The sequence below is a fragment of the Rousettus aegyptiacus genome, unplaced genomic scaffold, assembly GCF_014176215.1.
Source record: "Rousettus aegyptiacus isolate mRouAeg1 unplaced genomic scaffold, mRouAeg1.p scaffold_m13_p_1, whole genome shotgun sequence".
In the NCBI taxonomy this organism is placed as follows: domain Eukaryota; kingdom Metazoa; phylum Chordata; class Mammalia; order Chiroptera; family Pteropodidae; genus Rousettus; species Rousettus aegyptiacus.
In genome coordinates this window covers 176,706,974-176,716,580 of record NW_023416284.1, presented here as the reverse complement: position 1 = coordinate 176,716,580, position 9,607 = coordinate 176,706,974, and positions in this window count along the sequence as shown.

Genomic DNA, 9,607 nt, shown 5'->3' with positions numbered 1-9,607 from the left:
AGAGGGCGGTGAGCAGAATGGCATCCTGGGGCTTGTGCTGGCCCTGAATCTTCGGAGACTGCTAATAGAAAATGATGTCCCCAGAGATGGGATTCATGGGAAGCCAACAATAAATACATTTTTTTTTTTCTCAAGGGAAATCGGATACAGGGTCAAATTGTTGCTGATTTCCAGGAACCACCTCCAAATCTTATGAACTACCCTGTGTTAGGATAGGGTAGGGGCATATAAATGTCAAGAGATAAATGGTCCATATCCTCTGGTTTCTAAGTGTATAATTGGAATGGCCATACTTAGCAGCTGGAAGAATGTTCACATTGGTTCTTTAACCAATAATAGCTATTATAGTAAGAGAAGCTACATAGAAGTCCCTGGAGCTGCCTCCTTCAGGAAAGATAGTAAATACAAGCCAATATAATACCCAAGGGGAATGGTAGAGATTAGTATCATCTTGAAAGACTTTCAGGTACAAGGGTAATGGTCCCCACTTGCGCCCATGCAATTTGCCAGTTTGGCTCCTGAACTGGTCTTGCAAATGTAACCAAGTTATAACCCCAATTATACATGCTGCGCTCGACGTATTTTTACCAGGACAGATTACAGACTCAAGTATGTAGACTGCGGCTAGATAAGTGCATTATTTTCCAATGTCTATTGTGAAAGAGGATCAGAAGCATTTCATATTTATATGTAATAGATGATAATAACATTTATGACCTTCCCCCAGGTCTGAACTTCTCCTGCTATGTGTCGCCGTATAGTCAGAAGTGATCCAGACCATTTGAACATTCCATAGAATATCACATTGGTCCATTATATCAATGTTCTCGTGTACCAAGCAATAGGAGCTTGATAAATAAGAAGTGACAAGTGCTCTGGGGACTACAATTAGATATAGGAACTCCAGAAAATGAAAGATAAATTCTACAAAGTTTCCTGCCAAATATGTGAAATATTTGGGGTCCAATTTTCTGGAGAAAGGACAACGTATTATGTGTTGCACTTCTATCAGTAAGAAAGGTGCATCATGCATGGTGGGCATGTTCAAGTTTTCAATGCAACATATTCTACATGGGGAAAGATTGTTCTGACTTTCTTCATTGAGTGACAAGCAAAGCTCCCAGTTTTGAGTGGGGTCCATAAAAAGAATGGGTTCTGCAGCAAGAATGGACTGTGGTACAAGCAGTTCTGTTGCTTGGGCCATATGACTTAGTAAATCCCATGGTAGTAGAGCTATATACAATATAGAAATAAACAATGTAGAGTCTATAACAATCTCCGGTATGAGAGTCATAGCATTGATCCCTAGGGTTCTGGACCGACGCCACGCTATCTGCAACAGAGAAAGAATCATCATTAAAAAATAGCTCCAGGTATGCAGATACTAACTATGGTAGAGCATTTATCTGTGGGTATCAGCTTACTTCGCAGCCAGAGCTAACCATGAGGAAGTGGGTAGTGTTAGACATAAGTTTAGGGTGGTCCAGAGGCAATTCACTGTAAAATGGGAGCGGTACATCCAAGACTGAGCTCACGCGACTGCAGTAGGCACAAGAAAATTGCATGAACACATGACACAGACGCCTATGCTTCTTTCCTGCATAATTACCTTGACTTCATGGGGGACTTCTCATTGTCAGAGGAAGGAACTGCCTGAACTTAATTCATTAATGGCTTGACTGTTATATGATTTTAAACCGAAAACTGGACAGCTACTGACAGTCTCACCTATGTGTGAGGATGTCAGCCTCTGTCACTGACCACCCCAGGGCTTGCACAATGGGCTCACAGAGAAATCGTGGAGGCAGAGATGGAGGCTAACCATGGGCCCACAACCTGTGCTTCCTTACCATGGCCGAAAGCTACTGCTGCTGCTGCTGCTGAATGTCTTGCCCACTGGTAACAGAAACCAGTGCAGAGTCTCAGGAAGGCATCATGCTTTCGAACTGAGCAGTCACTTGCTGGCAAGTTGACTAGATTGAACACCTGCCATCTGGGAAAAGGCAATGTTTCATCCTGACAAGGACTGACAAGGATGCACATATGGATTTACCTTTCCTGCCTATAGTGGCTCCGCCAACACTACCATTCAAGGGCTCACAGAATGTCTAGTCTACGCATGAGCTCCCACACAACACTGTTGTTATGAACTAAACATTTGTGTCCACCAAAAGTCATATGTAGAAGTCTAATTCAAAAGGTGATGCTATTTGAGAGAGGAGCCTTCGGTAATTATGTCACGAAGGTGGGGTCCTCATGAATGTGATTAGCGATGTTATAAGAGGTCAGAGAGCCAGCTTACTCTCCTTCCTTCATGTGAAGATACAACAAGAAGTCAGGAGTCTGCAATCCAGAAGAGGACTCTCTCCAGAACCCCAGCATGCTGGCACCCCGATCTCAATTTCCAGCCTCCAGAACTGTGAGACATAAATTTCTGTTGTGCATAAGCCACCTAGTTTATGGCATTTTGTTATAGCAGCCTGAGTTAAGACATTCATTTTAGACAAGCAGCCCACTGTATGGCCCAGGGAGTGAGGCGGTGGGCACGTGTGGGATCCAGTGGATCCATCGTGTTCCGTAGATTCAGAAGCCACTGGTAGGAAAGAACTTTGGAGACAGTCTTTTAAGGTGCAGTTGAGGCACCTGCTGGTAGAAGGTGCCCTGTAAGATCAGAGTGCCATCCTTCAGAATACAGTGTACTTTTAGAAACACAGTGGTCATTATACGGTACCCTGTCACAACCTAAATTACATAGGTGGTGGAACCAATGGGTGAACATAAGGCCGGCCCAGCTCACCATCACTCCAAATGGTCCACTTGGGAATTTGTGTTTCCTATCTCTATAACTTCAGGCTCTGTGGGTCTGGGGGTCCTGCTTTTACCTGGGATACTGTAAGAATCCCAATAAACCTAAAACTATAGCTGCTATATGTTACTTTGGGTTTCTCATGCTTGGAGACCAGCTGTCATTGAAAGGATCTACCATACTGGAAGGGATTACTGACCATGATAATTACTAGGAGATAGGATCAGTGCTACATGATGGAAGAGAGAAAAATATGTTTGGCAAGAAACAATTCATGGGGCATCTGTTGATACTCTCATGCCCTGTTTTAACTTGTTCAGTAAAAGGGCCACGTGGCAACTGGCTTGATAAGTGTATGCTAACCAGGTGCTTGGACAGCTCAGAGATGTCTGTCTGGGGCATCGGAGAGCAGAAGTGTGAGTGAGGCAGGAAGAATCTAGACTATGTGGTGGAGGAGGGAGATGATGTGTCATGAGGCCATAGAACCAATTACAGAGTGGGACTAGAGTCCATCACCCTAACTTGCTTCTTGGAAGCTTGCTCAGAAATTGTAACTGTTCCTCTATATAGTAAACTTAATATGAAAATGAAGAGGATCTGATAGCACAAGACAGGGACTCTGTTTGATGTCAACAGTACACTGATCAAATCCTATTCCAGGCAGATAGACAGAAACTCTGGCAAATGTTGGCTTCTAACAGCTCACAACCGTCTCCTTCTCCAAGAGCGCCCTTTGCCTGATTGACAGCTGCCTCCCTAGAGAGGCTGTCCTCTTGCATCCTTTCTCCACCTCTCCCCCGGCAACCAGTGATCAGTAACACATTTGCACAGAGTACCACAGTTCATTTCACTTGTCTTCAGATAGGAACAACGCTGTGATGCAAAGTATACTTCAGAGTGGCCCTTGAGGTTGGATCAGAGCTAGTTTCTATCCAGACCACTTTGGTAGTTAGCTTTCTTCTCCAACCCTCTGCTGCTCGCCCGTGGGCACTCCGCAACACATTACTCTCGCGAAAATCCCCTATCGGGCACTGCTTCCGTGACCCACCTCTCTGCGTGGCTCTTGCACATGGAAAACTCTTTTGTTCCATGCTGCATAACAACACCCTTGGAAGCATAGCACACTGAGGATGATTTTATATTTCCCCTTGCTCAATAGTTCGTCAGTCCTGAGAATGAGCCCAGAATGCAAATGCTCTTTTCTTCACACTCCTAATCCATCACATTAATGTATCATCCAATCCATAAGTGAAGTCAAATTTATTCATTAGTAATCACACAATGCATCTCGATTTTACCCATTATGCACAAAATTCTCCATTACACACCTCTAAAACTTTGGCTGGAATTTAAGTGTCTACGCTTATAATCACCCACCATTATATACTATTGATCAGAGCAGATCGTGTGAGATTTTCTTTCCCACTCTCTTTACCTAAACATCCACACTAAAGAAAGATCACTCTAAAAATGCACTGTCTTGCAGAGATGCCTCATCCTAATATCGCCAGTATTAACCTCTTATCAGAAGTAAGGTTTGCAAAAAATATTTTCTCATTTCATATGTTTTGTCTTCACTCAATTGTTTCTTTTGCTGTGCAGAACTTATAATTTTTACATAATCCTATTTGTCTATTTTTGCTTGAATTGCCTTACTTTTGGGATCTTAGCTAAGAATCAGCACCTAGACTAATAATGTCAAAAGACTTTTTCCCTACGTTTGTTATTGTGGTGGTGGTTGTTGTAAGTTTTACAGTTAGAAGTTTTATGTGAGGTCTTTAATCCATTTTGAGTTGATTTGTGTTTGTGGTGTGAGATAAGGGTCCGGGTTCATTCTTCTTCATGCATACATCCGGTTCTCTAAACACTGTTTATTGAAAAGACTACCCTTTCCCCATTGTGTGTTTTTGGCACTTTTGTTGAAGAGCAACTGACACTAAATGCATAGATTTATTTCTGGAGTCTTTACTATGTTCCCTTGGTCTACATGTCTATTCTTCTGCTCAATACATATTAGGTAGTGTGATGTCTCCAGCATTGTTCTTTTTCACTCAAGATTGCTTTGACTCTTCAGGATCTTTTGTAGTCGCATATAACTTTTAGGATCGTTTTTATGTTTCTGTGGAAAATGTCACTGGAGTCTCAAAAGGGATTGCATTAAATCTGTAATTGGCTTTAGGTAGTCTGGGCATATTAATGATACTAATTTTTCTAATCCATGAACACAGGATATCTTCTATTTATTTGTGCCTTTAATTTCTTTCATTAATATTTTATAGTTTTAAGTCTATGGCCATGCTACCCTGAATAAACTCAATCTTGGAAGCTAAGTAGAGTCGGGTCTGTTTAGTACTTGGATGGGAGACCACCTAGGAAGACCAGGTGATGTAGGCGTAAAAAAAATAATAATAATAAAAAAATAAGGGATCGTAAACTGACAAGATCTTTACAACCTTCTGGGCTAGATTTATTCCTAAGTTTTTATTGTTCTGATGTTATTGTAAATAGGATTATTTTCTTAATTTCTTTTACAGATAATTTATTGTTAGCATATGCTGTGAATGCTATTGATTTTTCAGTGTTGTATGCTGCAATTTTAGTGATTTCATTTATTAGTTCTAATAGTTTTTTTGGTAGAGACTTTAAAATTTTTTGTCTATAAAATCATGTCATCTGCAAACAGAGGCTATTTTACTTTTTTTCCTTTCCAGTTTAAATGCCTTTTATTTATTTTTCTCACCTAGAGCTAACTGGTAGAAGCTACAAAGCTGTCTGTGGTTGGTCCCTTCCTGTGCTGGACCTGAAGGCATGTGGGAGAGTCCACATGGCAAACCAAGTCTGGCTACCAGGAGCACCCGGCCTGGGGCAGCTCAGCAGAAGTCCCAGGGCACCTGCAGGCCTGAGGCTGCCTACTGGCTGCCCGGAAGTGTCAGCAGCTGAAAGAACCTTGGGGTGTGTGAGTTGGATGGGGCGGATTTCCAGGAAGTCAAGGGATAAGTGGTATTTCCCAGGTTAGTGCAGATTCAGATTTGTTGCCAGTGCTGAGCCTTAGGGCCACTTGCAAAAGTCTCAGATCACACTGAGGCCAGCTGCTGTTTGCCTGGGGCCCGCAGACTTCTGAGATTTGTTCAAGAAAGACTGCATGTCAGGCCGGGGCTGGTTGCCCACCACTGAAAGTATTTCCCAGGTGCTGGAACTGAGGCCTGTTAATTGCTGCCAAAAAGAACCTCTTGCTGGGAGTATGGGATGGGGCTGGTTGTCCCGCAATGAAATTGCTACAGGTGATTTGCCATTTGGGTGGGGCGTGGTCTCAGGGAGTCACGGGGTGGAGCGTGGATCTCACTGGCCAATGCGGATTCAGATTTGGCCGTGGCGGCAGGGGGAGGGCTCAATACAAGGAAGATGGCGCCCACCTGCCGCCTGCCCAGAAGGAGGGCTCAACAAAGGTCAGTGGCTGAGGTCCCCCCAGCCCTCGTCCTGAAGCTACATAACTCAATCTTTTCCTGTATGTCTTTGGAACCTCCTGAATTGCTGTCCCTTCACCTTCGCTGGAGCCCAAGGTGAGTGCTTGCGAGCGAGTGCGTCTGCGTGCTGGCCCTTTAAGGCGACATCTGTGTTTTAAGCTGTCTTCCATCTTACTGGGTTGGTCGGAATCCCCACTGATTTTTACAGCCAGATTTTGTGGAGACTCCTCTTTCAGGCACTGGAACTCTGGGCTTGGAGCGCCGGTGCGGTGTTGGGACCCTCACTTCTTCAGGGGGACCTCCAGAGCCAGTACACGCGGGTATAGGACCAACCTGCTTTGTGTCTCCACCTCTCCTACAAGTCTCAATGTGGCATCTTCTTTATATCTTTAGTTATAGAAGTTCTGGTCACTAGTCTTCAGATGGTTCTCCAGGTTGACTGTTCCATAATTTAGTTGCAATTTTAATACTGTCGTGGGAGGAGGCAAGCTCAGCGTTTCCCTATTCTGAGATCTTGACCGGAACTCTCCTTTCTTAATTTTCTGTCTGAATGATCTATCCACATGTTGAAAGTTGAGTATTGAAGTCGCCATACTATTATTGTATTGCTGTCTATTTCTCCCTTCAATTCTGTTAATATTTGCTTTATATATTAAGGTGCTCTATGATTGGGGTACATATATTTATAGTTTTTATGTCCTCTTAATGAATTGATGCTTTCATTATTATATAATGCCTTGTCCATGAGGATGGGCCTGGAGCCTGGGTCCATGAGGGCTGACCTAGTGCTGGGGCAAGTGATGAGCCTGGGTCTCTAGGGGCCAGCACAGCACAAAAGTCCATTTGGGTGAACCTGGACTCTGATTCCACTGGGTTCTGGGGCAACAGGGTTGGATTGGAGGCCATCAGTGCTGGCCTGGCACCAGGGAGATAATTTTAGGTCAAGAGTAGTCCTGGAGCCTGGAGCTGTGGGGCTGTCCTGGAACCAGGGTTCACTGGGATGGGCCTGGTCCTTGGGTCCATGGTCAGAATTGTTTACTTCATTCTCCTTCCGCCATGTGTAGGGTATCTCTGTGCGGCATTGCTCATGTTTGGGGAAAGAGTGAAGTGAGTAATGTAAAACTATCCTTCCTACCATTTCAAAACATCTTTTCTTATTTCTATGCTTCACGCATGTCAGTAATTTCTCATCTGAATTCATTATCTCTCATGAAGATATTTCCAAGAGTGGATAATTGTTTAAATTATTATTATTATTATTATTATTTTTTTTTTTTAATGAGGATGATTACTGAGTACTAGAAACTCTTATTCCACCATCTTGCTGATATCACTCCCTTTGCCAAAATTTTGATAGGAATTTCATTAAAACTGTGTATCGATTTGGTGAGAATTGACACCTTCACTATGTTGAGACTTCTAACCTATGAAAAGATATGTTTCCCTAGTTAGATTTCTTTGATCAATGTTTCATAATTTTTTAGCATATAATTCCTGTACATTTTTCTTAGATTGACACCTGAGTATTTTATTTTTCGAGTGATTACAGATGGTATTTTATTTTTAATTTTAGTGTCCATTGTAAGTATATAAAAATATAATTGATTTTTTTGGTATGTATGTTTATTCTAAATCCTGTGATTTTGCTGAAATCCTTTGTTAGTTTCAGATTTTTTTAAAAAAGTTTCCTTGGATGTTTTTACACAGATAATCATGTCATTTGTCAACAGGAAATTTCATTTTTTTCTTTCTGATCTGTAAGACTTTTATTTCTCTCTCTTGTTTTATTGCACTGGCTAAAACTTCCAGTATTATGTTGCGTAAGGGTGGTTAGAGTGGTCATATTTGCCTTGCTCCCAATCTTAGAGGGAAAGCATCCCACCTTTCACTGTTAAGCCTGGTATTAACTGTAGGTTCTGTATAGATATTCCTTGTCAAGTTAAGCAAGTTCCCATTTATTATTTTTATTTTTCTGAGAGTTTTATCATGAGTAGGTATTGAATTTTGTCAAGTGTATTTTCTGTATCAATTGATATAACCATGTGACTTTAGCTTGTTGATATGGTGGATTTCTTGATTTTTGAATATTGAATTAATCTTTATCCCAGGAATAAATTGAACTTGGTCTTGGTGCATACTTCCTTTTATGTATTGCTGAACTTTATTTGCTAATATTTTAAGAATTTTCATAACTATGTTTATGAAGAATTTTTTTTTCCTTTCTGTCTTTATCTGGTTTTTATATCAGTGTAATAGCAGTTTCAGAAAGCAAATTGCCAAGTGTTCTTCTTCTTCTGTTTCCTGGAAGAGATTGTATAGAATTTGGTGTTAATTCTTTAAAAGTTTGGTATAATTCTCTGGTGAAACTATCCGAGCTTGGATATATCTCTTTTGGGAATTTTAAAATAGCAAATTCTGTTTACTTAATACTTATAAGATATACAAATTAGCTCCTTCATACTGGATAAGTTGTGGTTCTTTGCGATTTTTGAGGAATTGGTTCATTTCTTCTAAGTTGCCAAATTTATTTCTGTCGAGTTGTTTGTAATGTTTCATTATTATTCTTTTGAATTCTGCAGTGTCTGTACTGCTAACCTCTGTTTCATTTCTGACATTGGTAATTTATGTCGTCTCTCTCTTTTTTGTCAGTCTTACTAGACGTTTGTCAATTTTAGTTATCTTTTCAGAGAATCACCTTTTTATTTTGTTAACTTGCTCTATTGTTTTTCTGTTTTCCATTTTTAGTTGTGTTTTGTGAAAGGAATAGGGAAAAGTACACCTATTTCATTTTTGTGAAAACAGCTGATGAGCGCTTACTAGTAGGCCCTCCCGGACTTAAGTGCAATTTCATTTGTCTCTACAAAGGAAGCTCCCAGTGGTTTATTCAAACTCCTCTTCCCAGTGGGTTATGCAAGAGAAAGCCATTTAAAGTCTTAGAAATCACTATTTTTTTGTTAATATTTATCTTCTGTCCTGAAGAAGAATAAATCTATTGTCAAGTGTGTACCACAGACAATGACTATAATAAATGCAGGTGAAGAAGAGAAGACTGGGTGCTGGAATATTCAAGGAGGGCTTTGTGGAGGAGGTGAGGTTTAAGCTGGATTTTGAGGTATTGATATAGATAGACCTATAGCAAGGACTAATCTCTCAAGGGACTAGGTATGCTAGTCTGAGATACAAAGGGACAGCATGAAGTCAGAAAAATTAATGTAACATAAGCAGTTTGGCTTTCTATAGAAAATGAATCAAAATAATGTTGACTCCTTTTATTGAATATGTATCATACCTGTGCATTTATGTATGTATGTGTGTGTGTGTGTGTGTGTGTGTGTGT